Source organism: Protopterus annectens, chromosome 6.part0 (genome assembly GCF_019279795.1).
Source record: "Protopterus annectens isolate FY-2018-M chromosome 6.part0, PAN1.0, whole genome shotgun sequence".
NCBI lineage: Eukaryota > Metazoa > Chordata > Ceratodontiformes > Protopteridae > Protopterus > Protopterus annectens.
Genome location: NC_056737.1, coordinates 1,189,542,427 through 1,189,568,153, shown reverse-complemented (window position 1 = coordinate 1,189,568,153; position 25,727 = coordinate 1,189,542,427). Strand labels below are relative to the sequence as shown.

General features: G+C 40.4%; 1 long non-coding RNA gene across 1 annotated transcript in view; it reads left to right on the top strand.

Annotated features, from left to right (window-relative positions):
* The window catches only part of LOC122804095, a 69,332-nt gene extending 48,910 nt beyond the window's left edge, over positions 1-20,422 (top strand). The window contains exon 2 of the long non-coding RNA XR_006365173.1: positions 20,192-20,422. This is a non-coding gene — a long non-coding RNA (uncharacterized LOC122804095). The remainder of the gene's footprint in view (positions 1-20,191) is intronic.
* The last annotated feature ends 5,305 nt before the right edge of the window (positions 20,423-25,727 follow it).

The following is a 25,727-nucleotide window of genomic DNA, read 5'->3' as shown; positions in this document are numbered from 1 at the left end:
CATTTTCAGGTCTGTCCCCAGAATATTTGCTATTTTTTCTTTGTATTTAAAAGCGTATATCTCCAAAATACTTTCAACATTTCTTCATTACATTTTCAGGGAATATTACAGGGATGACTATGTATAAAAGGCAAATGACAAGTTGCAGCTTGAATTTTAATAAACAATATTGTCATTTTTTGTGCCTCAGCTGTCTCAACATAGACAAACAACGAAATAATTACTTTCATACGACACATGCTCCTTTTTAGAAATGAATGTGCTGAGCCTCGGTAGACAAGTTATGTGGTACTTTATTGTGTATACTGGTAGCTACAAAATGTGCTATCCTAGCCAGCCTTGATGATCATGTCTGTCACATTGGTCATGCATTAGTCTAACCGTGCCAGCTTGGAGATGGTCTGTCTTGTAATGTCACAGTCCTGTGTTACCATTCAGTCCTTTCCTCAGCTGATGCTGCTATATTGGCTTTAGTACTTACCTGATTAGCTTTTGGCTGTGACATGCTACCTGTTTCATAATAGTCTGTTTAGTGCTCATCTGTGACTCCCAGCCAACATCTATAAGGGTGGCACTTATGAACTATAAATAAGGATTTGTTTGGAAAATTATTAAAGGGATCACATCCCCACATCAGAGATGCCATTTCCATCCACAGGGGCAGCTCTCCTGTGCATGTTTTCTGTTTTCAGAAGCCCACAATGCCTCAGACACAGGAGGCCTGCTGTTCAGTCTATGACCCAAAAATACCAAAACATGTGACAAACCAGCATCCACTGATGACATAGTTCAATATTCCTGTAAAGCAATGTGAAAGCAACTTTATAGGTTCATAGGTTCATAGGTTGGCACTAGGCTATCGGCCCTAGGGCCTATACTAAGCCTAGCCATAACAATTCCCTGGCTATTTCTTCCCACAATATTTACTTCCCTGGACCCCTGTCTAGCAGGGTGACTGACGTGATCCCCGGGGTAAATTTCCTATCTCCCGTCGAGTCGTCAAGGTTCCTTTTGAAGAGGGCCAAGGAGGCACTCTGCTTGACATGTATGGGCAGTCTATTCCAGAGTATGTGGAGTCTCTGGGTCAGGAACCTATCCCTCCAGCATGTTTTGTTCATTGTGATGACAAGGTTTAGGTCCCTGGAGTATGTGGTTCTGATGGATTGATATTTCTTTAAGTGTAACATGTCCAGCAGCTCTGGGTTTGACGTAGCCCTGTATGTTAAGCAGAAATCGCCTCTGAGTAGGTGATATGCAACAGAGTATAGATGCAGATTTTTAGTTGGTCAGCATAAGGCATCTACTTTAGGCCTGTGATTCTTTTAGTGAGGTGTTTCTGCGGCCTTTCCAGTTATTGCAGATGTCTTGTGAGGTACGTACCAAAGGAGGAGTTGTACTCTATGATGGGTCTAATGAGGGATGAGTACAGTGGGACAATGACCTCCTTTTTTCTGGATGAAAAGCCCTTAGTGATGAGGTGTGCCACATAGAAGGATTTGCTGACTGTTGTGACGATGTGGTTATCGAAGGTGAGACCACTGTCCACCTGTGTTCCTAAGTCTGTTATCACACTTTCGATGTTTAGTATACTGCCACCTATGTGATAATTCATGGATTCATGGATACATGGTTTTTCCCAAAGGGGATGTCTATACACTTCTTGGCATTGAGCTTCAGCCCATGGCTCTGGCACCAAGCATCTGTTTCTGTAAGGCTCTTTTGTAGAATATCCACATCATTTGGGGATTCAATAATGGCTCCCAGTTTGCAGTCATCTGCAAACTTTTTAGCCAGAGTCCCTTAGTGTTGGTCTGTACTTCAGAGAAGTAGATGCCAAACAAGAGCGGTCCCAGGACTGAACCCTCAGGTACTCTACTTGTCACTTGTCTGGAACTGAATTTGGAGTCGGCTACTTTTACAGTGTGGGTTCTGTCAGTGAGCCAGTTGGCAACACATCGAGTGATGTAGGGATTTATGCCCAGCTTAGTAAGTTTCTCTATGATTCCAGAGTGGGGGGTGGTGTTGAAGATCTTGGCAAGGTCCAGATAGGCTGTGTGGACCGCCTTACCCTCATCCACAGCTCTGGAGACTGATTTGAAGAAGTCAATCAGGTTCAGGAGACACGATCGGCCCTTCACGAACCCAAACTGGGTGGGGTCCAGTGTTTGAAGGTTGCCAATGTTTCTGTTTATACGTTCCATGATAATATGTTCCATGGCCTTGCAGATCAGGCTCGTCAGACTGATGGGACAGTAGTTCCCAGGATCCAAGGTGTGGAGTTATCTCCTTGTGGAGTGGAGTGGGATAACTGTAGCTGTGCGCCATTCAGTGGGCTTGAAGCCTGAGGTGAGGTTATGATTAAACACGACACTTAGGTGAGGTGCCATTTCATTTTGTAGTTCAAATAGTACACAGCCCGGGATGTTGTCTGGTCCCATGGATGCTGTATTCTTAGCTTTGGAGAGTGCGGTTTTTACCTGTCTGTCTGTGATTACCAGAATTTGGCAATCTTTTGATATTGAGATGGGCCCTTTAGGGAGTGAGAGGGGGTGAAGTTGGCACTGAATGGATCTGCCAGGATATTGGAAATGTCCTTGGGATCAGTATATTTAATGCCATTCTGTTGTAGCTCAGAACAGATCTGAGCATTGCCATTTAGATTCTTGACATAGCTATAGAATGCCTTGTGGTTGTCTTTGGAATCTTTGACAATTTTATTTTCATAACTAGCTTTTGAGGATTTTATGAGGGATCTCAACTTCTTACTGAGGCTGGTAAGGGAGTTTTTTGTATCCTGGGATTTTCCTCTTTTCTGCAGCAGTTTCTTCCTTCTGTTGTATAGTTTGTTTATGACAGGGGACCACCAGATTGGCTTCCTTTTTTTGAAGGAGAGCATCTTGGTTCTGTTTGGAACAGCATGATTCATGCAAGAGTGGATGTGCCCATACAGTGCTTTAGTATAGGTTTCGGCAGTTGAACTTTCAGTTCCCATCTGCATGGGTGTCATGAAGTTTGTTACTTCTGACTTGAGTAGCATGAAGTTGGCCTTGGAGAAGTTTTTTATAGATGTTTCCTTACTGGGGGGTGGGAGTGGGATGTGGATGTCAAAGGTGATTGGCTTATGGTCAGACCTAACCAACGAAGGGGTGACCAGTGGTGTGGAGCATCAATTTCCCATGTTGGTAATGACCAGGTCCAGGATATTGGAGCCCCTGGTGGGACTATGGATTAGTTGATACAGGGCATTGGAATTTATGAATTCCAAGAACCACTGGGCAAAGGTGTTGGTACATGAGTAGTTTTCCCAGTTAAAGGTAGGTTAGTTGAAATCACCCAGTATTAGGGTATTTGGTTGTATCTTTAATATTTTCCAGCATATTTAGAAAGGGGTAGTGAGAATCTTTGGGCATGGTTGGGGATCTGTAGCAAGCTACAATTTGGATTGCAGTCTTACCTAGTGCACCTGGAGAATTGCAGATGCATTGTGTTGGGCAACTAGCCTGGAGGTGTGAATATCCTTGGTGAATATGGACACTCCTCCACCTTTAGTGTTTTGGTCCTGGTTTGGTGGTCAAAAAATGTGGTAAGAGTTGTAGCCTGGTATTGCAGGGGTGCTGTCTGGAGCCTTGAACCAGGTCTCATTTACTGCACAGATATCGATGTTCTCCATTTTTTGGAGTGCCTCGAGAGAGTGCATCTTGAGGTTTAGACTTCTAGCATTGAGTAGCATTATCTTCAGATTTTGCATACTTGTACTTGTTATGGTAGTGGTTTTGTCCTTTGAGCCTTGCCTAAAAAAGGCACTATAGGGGTGACAAGAGCCTTAGCCAGTAACCTCAATCCCAGAGGTGACAGGTGCAGACCATCTCTGGCAAAGAATCCTGGTTTGTCGATCATGTTGTCCCAGGCAGAGAGATACTGGATCCCCTTTGAATGACACCAGAAGTTTAGCCAATGGTTTAAGTCAATCATTTTGTCCTTATACTGTGGTATCATTCTGGGCAAAGGCAGGATGCTACTCAGGGCTAGGGTCATACCTGCCTGGGCCACATGATCCAAGAGCTCTTCCATGTCTCTTTTCATGTAGTCCAGGGAGGTACATCTCAAGTCATTCACTCCAACATGGACAATGACAGAGTCGTATTTGTACTTTTTGTGGAGTGACTTGAGTACATGCGTTATGTGGTGGATCATGGCTCCTGACAGGCAGCTGATTGTAATTGCCTCCTTGTTCAGCCTGGTGAGTGAGACATTAGTGTGCCTGACTATAGAGTCACCTATGACTAAAGTGTTGGGTATGTTGTCTTGCCTTAGGGGCTGTTGTTGGGTGGCACACTTGTGTTGTCAGCTATGTGATACTTTGGTTGTGATTGGTGTTTGTTGCATTTCAGCTTTGGAGGTCCTTGTTGCTTGGGCAGGTTAATGTTAAGGGGCTCTGCATATGTGGGTTTAGTGTTGCTATGTAAGGGTGTTGGTGGTGAGGGTTTTGAAAGGCTATGTGTTGCTTGAGGTGTAGTGCAGGAGTTAACCTTCTCCTTTTGATTGTCTAGCACAGTCTTGGCTGGAGAGAGATTTGCTTCCAGTTTGGCTACGTAAGTGCATCTCTCCCAGGTTGTAGTGTTGGGTGGTAGAAGGAGAGGGTTGTCTGTGTACATGAGGCAGTTGCTGCATTGCCCCAGTATGCTCAGATTCACCAGGTGGACAAGAGAAACCACCGAAAGCTGACCTTTGGACATGCCTGGTTATTGCACTGTGACTTGCTTGTTAAGTAATCCATTGTGTGGACATTAGTGGCATTCTCTGTGTGATCTGTAAAGGTATTATGAGTCTAGAACCATTTGCACACATAAATTCCATTATGTCTTCTATATCTGAGATCCATTTTCTTGTGTTTTATGTCAAATAAACTTTGGCTCAGGTTTGAGGCTGAGTATTCTTGAGGATCTCTTCCTAATGTGACATTATAAATAATTTATCAGATGGCAGTTACTTAACACAGGAGGTTAAGGTTATGAGCCTTTAACAACTGTCTAGTCAATTAAAAGGGTCCGTTGCCATGGATATGTACTTTTTCACTATCTCTGTTACAATCCTGGTGGATATGGACATCCGGAGGCAGTGTAGAAATTGCCTCATGTTTACTGACAACCAGTTAATTCTCAAGAAAACTGATATGGTATGTGAGAGATGGATATAATGCCAATAGAGGCAAAGCTCTCACATAAAATTACTCCTAATGTCAATAAGGTTGTCAGTAATACACATGCTGCACCCATCACACACAATTCAAAGCAGACATATAGACCCATATATGCTGAGGCACTTAAATGTAGCCTTCCTAAACCACAAAGATCTAGATGAAGTTACACATAACAAATACCCTCAGCAGCCCCAAATGCACTCTTTCAAAACAACACCCTCATCAACACATGCAGTCACATTTCATGGAGTCTCTACTTCTAAGCCCATAAGGCAAGTCACCACACAATCCAACATTCTGGTTATTGGAGACTCCATCATGAGACACACTGATGTCCCTCTCACCAGGCTGAGTAAGAAGAAAGTTACAGTCAGTTGTTTATCAGGGGCTAGGATCCATGACATTATGCATACACTTAGGTCATTGGACCACAAGTACCAGTATGTCTCAGTCATAGTCCATGTGGGTGTAAATGACCTGAGACATACCTCCCTAGACTATATGAAGAGAGACATCATGGAGCTCAAAGGATATGCATCCCAGGCTGGTATGAGCCTAGCACTGAGCAACATTTTACCTTCTCTAAGGATGATGCCGTAATACAAACAAAAGATGAATGACTTTAATAATTGGCTTGGTTTCTAGTGTCATTCTAAAGGGGTGCAATATTTGTCAGAATGGAAGGAGATGGTCAACAGACCATGATGCTTTGCTAGAGACGATCTTCACCTCTCCCCTCTAGGTTTTTGAATATTAGCTAAAACATTGTCTTCTCCCATAGTGCCTTTTTTAGGTAATGCCAAAATGAAAGTACTTCTGACATAGCAAATCAAAAACAAGAAAATCTAAAGGCATTACTGCTCAGTGCTAGGACCCTAAACAAAATATTTCATTCCCTATAGGATTTCCTCACCCTAGAGAATGCTGACATCTGTGTGGTCACTGAGACATGTTTTAAAGTTGTAGATGGCATACCAGCAGTGCAAGGTTATAATGCCTTCCACACATTTAGACCAGTTGCTGCACAGACAGGGACTAAAGGTGGAGGTGTCTCAATTTACATCAAAAATAAATATACCTCAAGGCTGGTCAAGCAGGACAATGTACTTGAGCCACTCCATGTTTAAATTAACATAGGCAAAATCCACATACCTCTTCCTTGCAAGCTATAGGTCCCCCTGTATGATAGGGTCTATGTTAAATGTTCGAACATCCAAAATGTCGAACATTACATGGTCGAGACCAAATGTTCAATGTTTGGATGTTCGAACATCAAATAAAAAAATAGTAAAAAAAGAAAAAATGCTTTAACAGCATAGGCAGGGGGCAAGTCCCCCTGCACCCCCCACACCACCCCTACTTAAATATACCAACTCCAAGACCGCACTTCAGTGCAGAAAAGGGAAATTCTCCCTATCTGCACCATACAGCACCGTTGAAAGTCTATCTATGAACATTCAAAATTTCGAACGTTTGGTCTCGACCATGTAACGTTCGAAATTGTGAGCATTCGAAGATTTGTCAGGTACCCGTATGATACAGGAAACCCATACCATGTATTTAACCTTATTGGGAACACTCACCATCCAACCCAATACCATAATCATGGGCAGCTTTAATTACCTCATTATTAACTGGGAATGCTATATGACAACAGGTGTACAGGCACAGAGATTCCTGGATTTTGTAAACACAAACTCACTGGATCAGACTGTCAATACAACAACCAGGGGTGCAACCATACTGGATCTGGTCCTCACTAACATGGCAGTGTGCTACACATCCCCTAGTGTAATATCTTCACTGGTAAGGTTGGACCATAAAATGGTTACCTTTGAAGTAAAAATAAATCCTGGACCCCCAGCTAACCTTGGAATATTCAGGAACTACTCTAAGGCTAATTTATTTAACAAATATTTAATTGGGAAAGTCCGACTTGGAATGAGCCAATTTTCAGTGGAAGCCTGGGGAGAAACACTCCAGATGCATGTCTTTGTAACATGGGAGGAAACTGGAGCACTCGGAGGAAACCCACACAAAAGGAGGAAGGAGGACATGCAGACTCTGCACAGAAGGCATCCCAGCCAAGAATCAAACCAGAGACCCTCTTGCTGTGAGGTGACAACGCTACCGCTGCACCACTGCGCCATCCTTAATAATATCTAATATCTAATATCTAATCTAATAATGTCTAATATCCTGCTATTAAGAGATAACTTGGAATAAACCCTGAGAACAAAGCTGCCTATGCAGAACTGCTCACAGAAACCCAATAGAAGCATGTTAATAGCTGCACAGAGGCAGGTGTACCCACCAGTAGAAGTACAGAACTAACTCAAAAAAACAAGCCACCCTGCTGTCATTACAAAATCAATAGGCTGTATAACAGAAGGAAGAAAATCATGGCAAAAATTAGGAGGTGGAGCACCCAGCATGATAAAAGCACTCTCATCAAACTAAACAAACAACTCACAGGACAAATAACGGCTACCAAAGCCAAATTTGAGGTAAATTTGGCTTCCTAGGCTAAGGACAGCCACAAGGCATTCTTTAGCTATGTCTGCAACCTCAAAGGCATTACACAATTGTGTGCAGAGCTCATTGTAAATGGAGCCATCTATACTGAGCCAGAAGATATAACAAACGTACTGGTCGATAAATTCAGCCCGAAATTTACACTTCTGTTCCCCTCAACCTTCTCTTCAGAAATTACCATCAAACATAATTCCCCCTACTATCACTAGGGAACAGGTCCTTAATGCTCTCCCTAAGGCCAAGAAGACTGCATCAACGGGCCCAGACAATATCCTAGAATGCCTTCTAAATAGCATGAAACATGACCTATCAGGCCCTCTGGAATTGTTGTTTAACTTTAACCTCCAAACAGACTTTGTGGCTTATGAATGGAGAACATCAGCATTCATCCCTCTGCACAAATGTGGGCCATCTACAGACCCTTGAAACTACAGACCCATAAGTGTCACTAGTCTTAAATGCAAAGCCATGGAAAGAATTATCAATTGAATGTGTAACAGGAAATTCATCCCTGGATTGGTACCTATGTCTCTAATGGACACAGGCAGCCTGTAAATGGTTTATCTCCCAGGCCCCTGCTTGTAAATGTTTCATCTCTCAAGCTCCTGCTTACACTTATCAAGGGTACCAGAACTTGTCAGAGATTTGAGATACATGGATAGACTTAAAAAGGCCCTTGTGGTTGTTAGCCTAGTAAAGACCTATGAACCTATGAACCTATAAACAAACATCATCCAGGAGTATTGGGTTCAGTTGTCTTGATTTCCACTTGCAAAGCATATGACTTGAGGGCAATCAGTTAACCAGATGTTATTCCTAGGCTGTCCATGAAAACAGAGTGTTTGGATAACAAAACACAAAAAGCTTAAAAAATATTTTGTTCTGGTATGCAGAGTGTAGCAATATTGTGAAACCTACATGTTATTCTTGACATATCAAGAACAGAGTGTAGAAAAACAGTTACGTAATCTAGTTAATCAATCGACATGGTACACAGTGTGACTAGCCATGTTCTTTTCTACATTATTTAAGTAACACATACATACCTAAAAAGGCAGTATGAAATGTAATAACAGTCCTGTTGGGAAAACTTAATCAGATAAAATGATGTAAGTCCAGAATGACACCAGCCCTTAGCTGTGGCAGTTTACAATTTCTAAGGCAGAGGAAATGCACATGACTGAATGCAATGTATGAACCTTGCAAGCAACTTGATACATTTGCTAGATAAATGAGAAGGCACTTTCAGAACATTTAAAATGGTTCAACCTTCACTGTATGCTCCAAAACATTCATTCAAAAATGGTACTAGAATATAGTTGTGTGTTTTTTCTTTTCCTTTGTGTGCATTGTTAACATTTTCTTCAGGAGTACATATTACCAGTGTGCAGAGAGAACACAAAAGTAAAACAAACCACTACTGCACAGCTTCTACAATTTAACTGTTACTGATATTTCACTTAGTGAATGTATCCCCAAATGTAGCAGTGCTTATATTGTAAGAACTGATCACAGGTGTGTAGCAGTGCTTATATTGTAAGAACTGATCACAGGTGTGTAGCAGTGCTTACATTGTAAGCACTGATCGCAGGTGTGTACAGTTTTGTAGTACGTAGCAATGGTCTCTGCTGGTTCTGTTGTTGCTGCAACCCTATGACTCAGCGATGCCAGTGTCATCCAGATTTGACATATAAAATTACTTGAAAGTTCATGAAATGAATATATTACACATTAGCAAGTCTACATTGCAAATAAAGGGTTGCAATTTATTGAAAGTGGCTACATCTGTGGCCAGAAGGAGAAGGGCATGGAAGGAACGTTGGGGATCTAGGAGGTAACTACACCCCCTTAACCTCTTTGCCATCATATAATGGTCTCCTGTCACCAGACACAAATGGCACCATGTCCACCTCTGGAACATAGTCTCCCGGCCTGGTTCCATGTGTACTGACCATCTCGCCTAGCTGGGTAAAGTAGCTTCATTATTACTGGACTCCAGAATCATATTTGTTAAGTCTTAAATATCAGAATTCACTGCTTTTAAAGATGCCTTTTATAACTGCAATTCATGAAGTATAGCCCATCTACATTGAATGTTTTCTTAGAGAACAATGTGCATGTTAATATACAGTGACCAAATAAGTGATTGTTTCCTGCTGAAGTGTGAAAGAATTCCTCTTCTGAAAGATTTATTACTGTTTTGTGGTTTTTAACTCTATACTGTGACGACTTGATAAAGCGGCATGTTTGGAATTTTGTAGTGGTTGCTAAAGAAGTACCTTGCATTATTGAAGTGTTTTGTATTATGTCTTAGAGATGGTTTTTGCCATTGTCAAAAGGATGATACAATGTTTACAGAATTATCTAGCTTGTTTTGGGACAGGAATTTGAGTAAAAGTGATATGCTTGTTGCTGGGAGCCCTACATTAATCCAGATATTCCAAACACTATCGTTAGCGGTATCATCACTTTCCTTTTTTGTTTGTTTTTGTTCTCCTAACTAATTTTAGAACATGCAAATGTTAAGACTGCAGGCCTGGGGCAGTGCTCAGAAAGCCCTATTGTTCAGCGCAGGCAGCACCATCAGTAGCCAAAGCAAGGTATTTCTTACCCATGAGGAGCAAGCCAACACAAAATATCTTAAATGAAAATATGGTAAGATGTCAGGGCAGCATAGATTCATAGGTTCATATGTTCACAGGTAAGTATTAAGAAATAAATATGCAGACCATTAAAAGCCTAGCAAAAAAAAAAAAAAACATATTCAGAAATTCCCTCCAGCCTGAATGAGGGACAAACAATTTGAGGCTGTCCATATAATTATCTAGATACACCTTGAAGATGGCAAGGGTGCTACTCTGCTTGACATGTAGTGGACGTTTGTACCAGAGGTGGGGGGAGTATGTTGAGATATGAATCTATCATGCCAACATGTCATATTTATCTGCTAACAAAGGTTTAGTTGCCTTAAATGGGTATTTGAAGTACCATTTGTTTTCTAAAGGAGGCCCGATATGGATGAGTCTTTCATGGCTCAAAAGCTTAGCTACTAATCTCAATGCAGGAGTCGATAAGATACTTAGTACATAGAATGGTTTGCCAGTCTGCCCTAATGACTAAGATTTTTGAGACCACTGATCTTTTTTTAGTTATGAATCTCTGAGGTCTCTAAAGTTGAGTAATATGTTTAGAGAAATACATGCACAAACAGTATGCCTCTTTAACCCCTATTCTGTCTCCTTTTCTAATTCTATCTAATCTACTCCCAAATATTCCTGTTATATCTCACCCACCCCGCATTATCCCACCTCACATACAATTTTTGCCACGTCTTTTTCCTCCCACTTCTTCTAATTTCCCAATCCTCTCTGTCATTATCGGCCTCACCATATCTACACTTCTGCTGTGTTGTATATTCCACAAACCCTCTGCACTAGACACAGCACTTCCCAGATGTTGAGGGAATGATTTTCAGTCAATAGACCAGCAGAATAAAAGTGCACCTCATTATGAGGAATGTTCCTCATTTTGGGTCTTAAAAAATCCATGTTCCTCAAAGTTCCACATTGAAAGGGTCTGTCACATATTCAGTGTTAGGATTCTTTTAACTGTTATCCATGATTAGAAGTAATGAATCATATTATTTTTATTTATTTTATTTTATTTAACATTTGTTGACCGGGAGTGTCCGACAGAGCCTGTTTTCAGCAGAGAGGCCGGGAAGACGCCCAGATGCATGTCTTTCTTGGGAGGAGGAGGGAGTACCCGGAGGGAGAAAGACCACCACACAGGAGAGAAACAGAACAACTCACACCTCCACACCAGCCGAGAATCGAACAGGAGAACCCTCTGCTGTGAGGTGACATGATAACACATGTACCACTACTGCACCCACTGTATTTTGGGCATAAATATTAATTCACCAAAATAACTTTTTATAAGTATAAAGTAGAAGATTTTAACCACCCTGTGACCTTCCTATTTAAAGTTGATGGTAAGGTGGTGTTCCAAATTTTGCCAATTTGTTCCACATTATGAGAGGCAGTATTCTTCATTTAAGAGATGGAAGGTTGGGAGCTATGGCTGTGGCACTATTTTCCAATCAACTCTGGAAGCAGAATTTAAGGTAGGATGCTTGTTTACAACTCTGTACAACAGAGTGGCAATGTCCACAAATTCAAAAACATTTAAATAAAACACAAGAGCACATATGCCAATTAAAATGTGTATCGTTGTGTAACCAGGGGAGTAGTCCAAGTCAAAAACAACAGCAGCAGTATCTCCTACTTTCATCTGGGTGGAATAAGCTAGACAAGTTTCACATACAAAATGACCACAATACAAAACAGAGCTTGAACTGACCTGCAAAATATTTTGGAAAAGCCTACATGAAGGACTGAAGGCAGACAGGCATATTATGCATGTGTGTGTGTGTGTGTGTGTGTGTGTGTGTGTGTGTGTGTGTGTGTGTGTGTGTGTGTGTGAGGTAGGTGGCTTTATGTGTTCATTTTTAAAATTATATGTGTGTGTGTGCATGTGTGTGTGTGTGTGTGTGTGTGTGTGTGTGTGTGTGCATGCATGAGTGGATGTGTGCATGTTCATATAGATATATGTGTGTGTGTGTGTGTGTGTGTGTGTGTGTGTGTGTGTGTGTGTGTGTGTGTGTGTGTGGTAGGTGGGTTTATGTGTGCATTTTTGAAAGTATATGTGTGTGTGTGTGTGTGTGTGTGTGTGTGTGTATGTGTGTGTCTGTGTTTGTGTGTGTGCATGTACGAGTGTGTGTGTGTATGTTCATATAGCTGTGTGCATGTGTGTGTGTGTTTGTGTGTGCGCATGTGTGCGTGTGTCTGTGTGTCTGCATCTGTGTCTGACAGAGAGAAAGAGAGTCAGATGAACAGTGAGGAAATTAATGCAGACTGATGATACTGTAGGTGATTAGAAAAAGTTTAATGTGATTTCTTAATTTCACAAGTTAGGGTAAACTCAAATTCAAGTTAAAGACAACAAAACCTCCTTCTTCCACACAAAATAGAACAACTCTGTCCCCAACAAAATTCACCGACTGTGAAATAAAGGGCACAGGCAGAAAGTTACTCTTTTTATTTTTTTCTAGCGCTTCAGTGTTTCCACCTTCAAGGAATATCAAACATTGAAAATGCAAAGTACATATTCTTATATAGAAACTTCTAATTAATAGCACACACCCTGTTTCAATTAAAAAATTATACAATTATATAGTAAAATCCTGTCTTAAAGTAGACATTTCCAATTAAGCTCATTATTGAGCCCTGTGGGTGTCATAGTTTTATACTTTAAAATAAAAATGCTTTCTTTATACAGCAACCTTTGTTTCAAAACACTTTCATCATCAAGCAAACATTTCACACTTTCCAAAACAGTGCCTTTTAATAAAGACACATCACCATTATGAAATGTATTAAAATGTGAAGCAATTATTTTATTTTCTCTCTTATTTTTCACATCCCTAACATGTTCCATGAACCTAATACGGAATTCTCTTTTTGTCTCCCCAATATAGTAAAGTTCACAAGGACACTTAAGTTCATAAATTACCCCTTTACTTCTGCATGTATAAACCTCCCTAGGCTCAAATTTTATTCCATTTATACTATTAAATGTTTTAACAATATTTGTACAAATACTACATCTGTTACAACTAATTGTTCCCAAATTCATAACCCTCTTAGGTATATCTATTTTAAGCATTTGAAACTTTCCACATACCACCATATCCTTGAGATTTCTACCCCTTTTAAATGAGAAAAGCGGTTTATTCGGAAGAATACCTGCCAGAACTCTATCCTCTAGCAAATACTTCCAATAGTATTCCATAAGAAATGTAACTTCCTCGCTCTTCACATTATACACTGAAACATAGTAAAGTGCATCTCTTCCTTCCTGTCTATTCTCATAGATACTTCTGGTATGAAACTCGTTCCTTCTAATACACAAAGGAACATCCTTTTTCATACCCTTTTCCTTATTTAGTTTCACCAATGCTTGTTTCAAATTCAAGTTAAACCTCACGTTTATTAAGGTGTTTAACCTAAGCACTATTGCAATAAAAACAACATAAGGAAAATACCATGATATAAAAGTTAAGATAATGATTAGAAAAAGTCTGAAAATTTTACACCATTATAAAAAGCTGGGTCTTAATGAATCTCTTAACACCAGCTAGCGTGTGTGTCTTTTGTCGCTCATTGAAAGAGAAGGTTTGAAATGTGTGTTAATTAATATTAAAAGAAAGAAAGAAACAAACAAACAAACAAGGCAGGGTTTTAAGTGAGTTCTAGCAACCTTTGACAGCCCCAGGGTTAGGAATGCAGATAGTGAACTGGCTTGTACGGGAGTAGAAGATCCCTTAAATAAGGGGACACATGCTAATGTGTGAATGAATAGGCAGTGAAAGGAGGCTCAGCTCACCCAGAGGTATATATTGGTAAGTGGAATTCTGTATCAGCTGTGGCTGATCAAGTCCTGGGTCTGAGAGCTCTAAGTAGAAGGATTAACCATCCATATGAGAACTGGGGAGGCATGAAAAACCTCAGGAAGGACTTTCATATGAGCACGCTCCTTCTGTGAAACAGGAAAAACAGTGGTACAGAAAGTTCAAGAAAGACATAACTGACAATTCTACTCAAATAATCAGTACATAATTTCTTCTACACTGTTATTCTGATACTGCATTATGATATAAGAAGATATGGTTAACAGAAGACAGGACAGAATGGTAATTACATAAGGGCGGAGTCATTTCTGATGCTGAACATGAGTTCCTTTCCTAAGATGTGTGCATGACTTCCTCAAAGAAAGAGGAAGCATTCTGCAACAGAAATATAATTAAATATGGCTACTCCTTACAATGGGCTGGAAATAAAGTTTTGTACCAGATGTGTAACTAAACATGGCCTCTGACCATACCAAGGAAGAGGAAGAACACTGTCACAGACAAATAAATAAATGTAGTTTACTATTTACTGGGGAAGGGGGAAGGAGGAAGACAGACAAATAACTAAACACAGTGGCTACTCATTCTGAGGGAGAGAAGCTAGGCTGCTGTCCAATGTACATAATTAAATAAGGCTACTAGTCACTCTGAATGTAAGAAAGAGGTCTGCCCCTGACATATAACTAAACGGGTGAATATTCACTGGGGAAAGATACTGAACACAAGCACATGATCCTTTCTTTCATGGTAGGTACTAACTCAGAGGAAGAGAAAGGATACAGTGCCAGACATATAATTAGATGCCAAAATGATTCACTCTGAAGAGGGTAACTAGTACTGTAATAGAAATATAACATAAACATCCTGTTACTTACTCTGAGCAGGGCGAATAGTACTTTAACAGAAATATAACATAAACATTGTGTTACTTACTCTGAGCAGGGTGCATAGTACTTTAACAGAAATATAACATAAACATCCTATTACTTACTCTGAGGAGGGCGAATAGTACTGTAACAGAAATATAACAAAAACATCCTATTACTTACTCTGAGCAGGGCGAATAGTACTGTAACAGAAATATAACATAAACATTCTATTACTTACTCTGAGGAGGGTGAATAGTATTGTAACAGAAATATAACATAAACATCCTGTTACTTACTCTGAGCAGGACGGATAGTACTTTAACAGAAATATAACATAAACATCCTGTTACTTACTCTGAGGAGGGGGAATAGTACTGTAACAGAAATATAACATAAACATCCTATTACTTACTCTGAGCAGGGCGAATAGTACTGTAACAAAACTATAACATAAACATCCTGTTACTTTGAGGAAGGCAAATAGTACTGTAACAGATATATAACATTAACATCCTATTACTTACTCTGAGGAAGTCGAATAGTACTGTAACAGAAATATAACATAAACATACTGTTACTTACTCTGAGCAGGGCGAATAGTACTGTAACAGAAATATAACATAAACATCCTATTACTTACTCTGAGGAGGGCGAATAGTACTGTAACAGTAATATAACATAAACATCCTATTACTTACTCTGAGCAGGGCGAATTTTACTGTAACAGAAATATAATATAAACATCCTATTACTTACTCTGAGCAGGGCGAATGGTTCTGTAACAGCAATATAACACAAACATCCTGTTTCTTACTCTGAGGAGGGAGAATAGTACTATAACAGAAATATAACATAAACATCTATTACTTTGAGGAGGGCAAAATATAACATAAACATCCTATTACTTACTCTGAGGAGGGCGAATAGTACTGTAACAGAAATATAACATAACCATCCTGTTACTTTGAGGAAGGTGAATAGTACTGTAACAGAAATATAACATAAACATCCTATTACTTACTTTGAGGAGGGTGAATAGTACTGTAACAGAAATATAACATTAACATTCTATTACTTACTCTGAGGAAAGCGAATAGTACTGTAACAGAAATATAACATAAACATCCTGTTACTTACTCTGAGGAGGGCGAATAGTACTGTAATAGAAATATAACATAAACATCCTATTATGATTTCACTTTACAATCCTGAAATCCTGAAATATCGAATTTCAGTATTCCAGGACTGTAAAGCCAAAAATTTAAAAACCCGAAACCCCAAATGCGCGAAATTCAAATTTGCAACTACTCACATACACACTCCACAGACAAACAAGCCCTCATATACTTTCCTTCCTACATTATAAACCAACAAAACACACACAAACACAACAAAACAAACACAACCGCTATCCCTACATATAAGCAGGAGGGCAAGCCTACCTGCACCACCCATGTGGGGGGCTGTGCCCCCCACACCCAACTTACTTATATATACTAACTCTGAAGTCGCACTAAAAACACAAACACACAAAAATCACCACTACACACTCTACACTCCCCTTGCACAAACATATCACATACGTACAAATACCACCACTCACAACACTTACACAGTCACAATCTCACCTACCTACCTACCCCAACCCATACCTCATAGCTCCAAACGCATTCACACACACTAAAATACCAACCGAAAACCCCTAGTAAAACATCACTTACCTAAATCTCCAACTAAATCCACACCATGGATTCGACATTTCCACAGTCGTCATTTCTACACTCGGTATTCTGCACTTTCGCACAAGTGCAGTTTCAGCACTTCAGTCTCAAGCTACTGAAGTTTGATATTTCAGTAGCTCAAGATTCTGAAGTGTAACTCCTAAGCAGAAATATAACATAAACATCCTGTTACTTACTCTGAGGAAGGCGAATAGTACTGTAACAGAAATATAACATAAACATCCTATTACTTACTCTGAGGAGGGCAAATAGTACTGTAACAGAACCATAACATAAACATCCTGCTACTTACTCTGAGGAGGGCGAATAGTACTGTATCAGAAATATAACATAAACATCCTGTTATTTACTCTGAGTTGGGCAAATAGCACTGTAACAGAACTATAACATAAACATCCTGCTACTTACTCTGAAGAGGGTGAATAGTACTGTAGCAGCAATTACTACTTATTCTTAGGAGGAGGACGAGCTCTACCCCAGACCTGTAACTTAATATGGCTATACAACTTACTCTAAGGAAGGACAGGAGTACTCTCACAGACATAAAAACAATTACTCCTACCTCTCACTCTGAGGTGGAAAGGGACAACTCTTGGTGGACCAGCAAAGATTTAAAAAAATAAGTTACCAAATCCTGAACAAGCAGGTCAGCTCATAGGAGTGTATTGTCAATGTGGTAGTTCCCAGGGGTAGATTGCTTCCCAAAGGATACAATAATGATTTTTTTGACATTTAGTTTCAGTCCATGATTTTGGCACCAATTATTTATTTGAGAAAAAACCTCATTGCAGGATAGCTAAGTAATTTGGGGATTTAATGGCTCTCCTAGTTTGCATTTATCTGCTAACTTAGTAAATTATAGCCCTTTGGCATTATCTTTTACTTCAGAAAATTAGATGCCAAACAAACATTAATGCTTTCAAGTTACAATATGTTGCAGCTGTAGGGATCAAAACAACTTGAGGGGGAGGTTTGGCATAATGTTTAAGGTGTTTACCTTACAGACACAAGGTGCAGGGTTTGATACTCACATGGGATAATTAGTTAGGCTTAAAATGGCTCACAAGGGCAGTTAGCCTAGTACCAACCTATGAACCTACTAACCTATATTTTGTCAAACATAGTACGTCACTGACCCTCTTCAAGCACAACCTTGATGAGTGGATGGGCAACCACAAATTTGTCCTAGGGGTTCCACCTGTGTTTCTCATTGACAGGGGCGACAGGTGCTGATTGAGGTTTCTCTTTTGGGGATAAACTCTTGGCTAGGCTTGTAAGGGCCCCAGAGCCATTAGCCTAGTAATCTCCTATGATCTGAGTGATAAATTTCTAACTGAAAAGAATCACATCCTATTGGATGCTCTCACAACTTATGGGAAACATCTGTTTTGGAAAAGGAGACTAAAGCAGGCAGAAATAGATAAACGGCTGACATCAACAGAAAACAGAAAATGACCCAGCGGGGCCTGCAAGGAGCAAAGCTATGCAAAATGCAATTGCCATAGCAACACTGGTTGGGGGGGTGCTTCCACAATATTGGCTATTAACACCAGATGAGGAGTACCTCCTCTTCATAAGGGCTGATGACTACACTGGAGATGATGATGCCACATGAATCATCACAGGAGGTGTGGACACCCATACTTTCAGACCACTGCAGCAGCCACAGTGTGGCAGGCACTAAGGTTAGTGCATAGGTGATAGCAATACAGCATATTACATATACTTCCCAGGATAACTGGGTATATATAGCCTATTATATTTTTCATCACCAGCTGCCACAGCTGTGTCAGGTATGCAAGAAAGTTCACACTGTCTGCACATAAGTAATTTTTGGTTGCCAGAGGTCTCAATATGTCATCCCTTATTCCTTCACATGCTCAATACCAAAACCAAACCCTTCCATTGTTGTACTACAACACACTGAAGCAAAAAGCACAATGGCTGTTGAAAGTGATAGCATAACCCTCATACACATGACACAGCATGAGGACAGTGACACACAAAGTCTCAAAGAGCACTGGTAGGACCCCCATCAGCAGATACTTATCTCCATAAACAGTGACATGGGCTCACATTATCAATACAATAATGAACTGGTTGGACCCCTATCCCATAGCAGATACATATCGCCATAAACAGTGACACACACACACACACACACACACACACACACACACACACACATACACACACACCTTTGAGCACATACAGACAAGGGATACATACACCACACTCAAACACAACTACATTTACACATGAATACAGGTAATACATGCACAACACACACACACACACACACACGCACACAAACACACACACACAAACACACACACACACACACACACACACACACACACACACACACACACACACACACACACACACACACACACATACACAATTTATTGCCATGTACATTCAGATACATAGACACAGCTGCACAAGAGAAGTCACCTGGGCCGACAGTCTGAGCATGGAGAAGCAAAGTAGCTTCATTCTGTTCTGATTCTCCTGATAGAACAAAACAGATTAACAATTCAGCTAATAACCTCATAAAAGTATGAATTGTTTCTGCTTTGCAGGGCTTTTGTGTAGTAAGGATATGAATGCATTGCTGTACCATCTAACAAAACAGTGCGCTGGGGTACATGAGAGATTAATCTCAATAAACCATGTACACAAAACACTGTATTTACATGCCATGTCAAACATCCTCACTGCACTTCTGGGCAATGAGGGTATTATGAATCAAAAGCCCCTTGTGTACCTCATAAAGCCACAGTATGAATATGCTAGAAATTCTGACCATGGTGTCTGTGACTTTTTGTCTTGACTAGTTAGTGTCCATTACAGCTTAGCAATTGTACCTGTACACTGTGAATTAATTTAATGCTTCTTATTTCCATGCAAGCCAAACTGATTAATAGATTTGGTTGAGGTACTGAAACAGTAAATTTTAAATTTTTATAAACCTAGTGCAAGTCATTCAGGTCTAATGGGATCAGTATGCAAAAACAGAGAAAGTTAGAAGTGAAGCTTTTGGCTCAGGTATAGCACTTCAATCCCAATTCAATTAAAGCATTTTCACTTAAGATATTTCAGTGTAGTCCAATATCAAGATTAAATGAAAGATATTTTCTATTTACTTAACAATTATTCAGTCCAGTGATTTTTAAATGGCAACACCAATGATCTCAGTTGTGAAGAAACGGTATGTACTTTGCATACATTAAATACATTCACAAACAAACCTCAAGCAACTCTGAAGTATTCATTATAGATAATGATTAGCCAAAAATTATTTGAAATGCTAACTTACAACACATTTTTGACTTTTTCACCTTTTCTGTTTTTGCTTTTATATTTGTAGACTTGAAAAAATGATGAAGAAATCCACATTTCCTGCATTCCCTATTGATGTTACCTTTCCATGCTGATAACCCATCTTAAAAACTATGCTGTCTGCTGAAAAGAGTGCTTCTTATTTTTAACTCTGTTATCACAATTGAGCAAATCATTGTTTTTTTTGTTGCTGTATGATTTGAAGCTTTCATCGAATTAAACTGAGTCTTGAAATAAATATTTTGTTGGTATGAGCATATCTGAGCTTCATTTTAATTGTAACAATATTCAGAACCTTATCTAGCTCCTTTGTTTCAATGCTAGTCAGTGTTGCTGCTCTGCATACATTCAAACCTTTGTCCAAAGTGGGGTGCATGGCCAAGATGTTGGCTGGTTAGCAGCACTTTCCTTTAGCTCTGCTATTTAATATACATTTCTGACAGGACCAGTCAATGAAGAAGAATTTACAAGCTTTAAATTCTTCTATGAATGATTTATCTAAATAAATTGATAAAATGGACAATAAACTGAATTTATTTAAATAAGAGACTACTAAGTAGATGGATTTGATGAAAAGCCTGCATTTGCGATTGTTTCCCACCTTTCCTGTAACTAGGCTAGTCCAGATACAGGACTATTTGTAAGTTCTGAGCCCCCCTTTCTGTGTTGGAGGGAAGAATTCTAGCTTATCAATGGGAGTGATAAGTACTAGGTAGCCTATCTTCCACAAGATCCAGGTACAGATTCTTAGTTTTAGCACTTGAATTTGCTTATTCATGGTCAGCACTTGTTCAGAAGTTGTTGTTAGCACTAAATAAGCTACAAATTACTACAACACTCACCCTTCCTCTTTACCTAGAGGAGAACAGTTTTTGTACTTACTTTTCTCACTTGCTTAGAGAAAAACAGCTCTTATACTCACTTTCCTCACTTGTCTAGAGGAAAGTACTTTTTTATTCAGGCATGTCCAAGAGTCAGCTCCCAGTGTTCTCTCCTGTCTATCTGATGAAACTCGGCATCTTGGGGTAATGTAGCAATTGTCTCATGTGCACAGACAACCCTCTCCTCCTACCACCCAATACCACAACCTGTGAGAGATGCACTTATCTAGCCAAACTGGAGGTAAAGCTCTCTCCAACCAAGACTGAACTTGACAGTCAAGGTAAACACTTCCACTACACCACACTCATCACATAGTCCCACTAAACCTACACCACCAAAATCCACACATAGAAACTGAAAAACATTCGCGGAGGCTCTCAATGATAATCTGCTCAAGCAACAGAGACCTCCAAAGCAGAAACAGAAGCATCCTCTACCCCCAACACAAACCAAATGACACATAGCCCTCAGACTCAGCATGCCACTCAACCACAGCCCATAAGGCAAAACAACGTACCCAACACACTAGTCATAGGTGACTCTATAATCAGGCACACTGATGTCCCACTCACCAGGCTAAACAAGGAGAATATTACTGTCAGCTGCCTGTCGGGTGCCAGGATCTGCCACATAACCCATGCGCTCAGGTCACTCCACAACAAGTACAAATATGATTCTGTCATTGTCCATGTTGGTGTGAATGACCTGAGATGTACCTCCCTGGACTACATGAAAAGAGACATGGAAGAGCTCTCCGATCTTGTAGCCCAGGCAGGTATGACCCTAGCCCTGAGTAGCATCCTGCCATCGCCCAGAATGATACTGCAGTACAAGGACAAATGACTGACTTCAACAATTGGCTAAGCTTCTGGTGTCATTCTAAGGGGATCCAGTATCTGTCTGCCTGGGATGACATGATCGACAGACCATAATGCTTTGCCAGAGATGGCTTGCATCTGTCACCCCTGGGATTCTGGATACTGGCTAAGGCTCTTGCTGCCCCTATAGTGCCTTTTTTAGGCAAGGTTCAAATGACAAATTCACCACCGTATCAGGAACAGGCAAGCAAAAACTGAGGATAATGCTACTCAATGCTAGAAGTCTAAATCTCAAATGCACTCCCTTGAGGCACTCCTTAAAATGGAAAACATAGATATCTGTACAGTGACTGAGACCTAGTTCAAGGCTCCAGAGAGCACCCCTGCATTACCAGGCTATAACTCATACCACACTTTTCGGCCACCTAACCTGGACTGGAACACCAAAGGCGGAGGTGTGTCCATATTCAGTAAGGATATCTACACCTCCAGGCTAGTTGCTCAGCATAATGCATCTGAGGTTATCCAAGTGCAACTAACTCTCTGGGCAAAACTGCAATACAAATTGTAGCTTGCTACAGATCCCCCACCATGCCCCAAGATTCCAACTCCTCTTTTCTTGATATACTGGAAAAACACACGAATAATGGGCAATTTCAACTACCCCACCATTAGCTGGGAAAACTACTCATTTACCAACTCCTTCGCTCAACACTTTCTGGAATTCAGAAATTCCAATGCCCTGGATCAACTTATCCACACCCCCACTAGGGGCAACAATATCCTAGACCTAGTCATTACCAACATGAGTGACCGGTGTTCCACACCTAAAGTCAATTCCTCGTTGGTCAGATCCGACCATAAGCTAATCACCGTAGATATCCACATCCCCCCCCCCCCCATTAAGGAAATCACGGTAAAAAAATTTCCAAAGCCAACTTCATGCTTCTTAAGGCAGAAGTCATGAACTTCATGACACCCATGCAGATGGACAATACAGTTATGACTTCTCAATCCTACACAGATGCACTCTATAAGCACTTACACGAGTGCATGGATCGTGCTATCCCAAAAAGAACCAAAATGCTATTCTCCCACAAAAGGAAGCCAATCTGGTGGTCCCCTGCCATAAACAAACTCTACAACAGAAGGAAGAAACTGCAAAAGAGAGTAAAATCCCATGAGTGGAGGAGTTCCCTGGTCAGCCTCAGTAAGAAGCTGAGATCCCTTATAAGATCCTCCAAAGCTAGCTACAAAAACAAAATCGCCACTTATTCTAGGGACAACCAGAAAGCATGCTATAGCTATGTCAAGAATATCAATGGCAACACCCAGATCTGCTCTGAGTTACAGCACAACGGCATGAAAATTACAGAAACAACTGATATTGCCAATGTCCTGGCAGATAGGTTCAGTGCTAACCTTACCCCCCTCTCACCCCATAAAGGGCCCATAACTATAAAGGAAGAATGCAGAGTCCCTGTAATCACAACTACACAGGTAAAAGCTGCACTCTCTAAAGCCAAAAATACAGCATCCATGGGACCAAACAACATCTCAGGCTGCGTTTTACACAAACTTCAGAACTAACTGGCTCCCCACCTAAGCACCATGTTCAATCATAGTCTCACATCAGGCTTTTTGCTCACTGAATGGTGCACAGCAACAGGTATCCCACTTCACAAAGGGGGAGCCACCACTGATCCCGGGAACTATCTCCAAATTAGCCTGATGAGCCTGGTCTGTAAGGCCATGGAATGTATTATCATGGAACTCAAACAAAGACATTGGTAAATTCCAAACTCTGGACCCCACCCAGTTTGGGTTTGTGAAAGGCAGATTATGGCTCCTGAACCTGATTGACTTATTTGAGGCAGTCACCAAAGCTGTAGATGAGGGTAAAGTGGTTCACACAGCCTATCTTGACCTCGCCAAGGCTTTCAACACTATCCCCCATTCTGGAATTATAGCTAAACTCACTAAACTAGGTATAAATCCCTACATCACAAGATGGGTTGCCAATTGGCTCACTGACAGAACCCACACTGTAAAAGTTGCAGACTCCAAATCTGACTTCAAACCAGTGACAAATGAAGTACCAAAGGGTTCAGTCCTGGGACCTCTCCTGTTTGGTACCTACTTCTCTGAAGTACAGGCTAACACAGAAGGCTTTTGGCTAATGAAGTTCACAGATGACTGCAAACTAGGAGCCATAGTTGAGTCCCCAAATGATATGGACATCCTACAGAAGGGCCTCACTGAGACAGATGCCTGGTGTCAGAACCATGGCCTCAAGCTCAATGCCAAAAAGTGCATTGTCATCCCCTTTGGTAAAAACTCTGTACCTGTACCCATAAATTACCACATAGGCAGCAGTCTACTTAATGCCGAATGTGTTATAAGAAACCTGGGGACCCATCACAAAAAAGTTCTCATCTAGGAAAAAGAGGTCATTGTCCCCCTCTACTCGACACTCATTAGACCCATTATAGAGTACAATGCCCCTTTTGGAATGTACCTGAGAAGACATCTGCAGCAGCTGGAAACGCCACAGAAGTACCTCACAAAGAGGATTACTGGCCTCAAACATGACTTACACTGACCGTCTCAAAAAACTCCAGCTTTACTCAGTAGCATATCGCCTACATTGAGGTGATCTCTGCCTAACATATAAAGCTATGTCAAACCCAGAGCTGTTGGACATGCTACACCTAAAGAAATCCCAATCCCTCCATGCTACATGCTCTAGGGTCCTAAACCTTGTCACCACAATAAACAGGACATGCTGGAGGGATAGATTTCTGTCCCAGAGACTTCTCATACTCTCAAACAAACTACACATCTATGTCAAGCAAAGTTCCTCATTAGCACTCTTCAAGAAAAATCTTGATACGTGGATGGGGAATAGGAAATACACCCCGGAGATCACTTATGTGGCTCTGCTCGAAAGGGGCACAGGAAAATAACTTTCTTGGGTGGTGTAAGCCAGGGAACCTTGTTGGCTAGGCTTACTTAGGCCCTTGGGCCGATAGCCTAGTACCTACCTATGAACCTATGAAATGATAAAATAGCATTACACTCAGCTTACTGGTATGAAAGACACCTTAAATGACCTAGAGGGCAGAATTACTGAACAAGAGCATCAAGTGGAATTTCTTTTAAAACAAAACACTTCTTTGCTCAGTAAAGTGTATGATCTAGAAAATAGATCACAAAGAACAATCTTGGTATATATGGACTTCCAGAAAAAACAAAGGGGGATAACAAGATAAACTTTTTCACTTGGTTACCTACTATATTAAATCTACAATAATCCCTTTCTTATGGCATAGAAAGAGCCCATAGGTCACTGACAACTTCTTCATCTTGTAAAAAGCTAAACTCTAACCCAAGATCAATAATTGTACATTTTCTCTCTTCTCATGACAAAGATTTAATAAAAACTGTATTGGCTAACTCTCCAGACAAATTCAATGGTAACCTCATAAGATTTGACAATGCTTATTCTTCTGCAGTGATTACAAGAAGGAAAGAATATCTGCAACTAATTAAAGAACTGAAAAAGAAACACTTTACAGTTCATCTTCTGTTTCCAGCAAGGCTAAAAGTATTCTTTACAGATGGTACCAAAACTTCTGACACATTAGAATCTGCTGTTACATATTTACTAAACAACATAATCACAGGTCAAACAGAAGAAATGGACTGCAGTGTTTTTTCACTTAAGCATCAAGCAGATAAGAACAACTGCAAGTTAGATGACAAAAAAGAAAAATACAAAGATAAATGACTTATTAATTTTTTCCTGGGATTCATAAAGCTTGCGCCAGGTGCAGGCATAGCATCAGCATTCTAACACCAAAG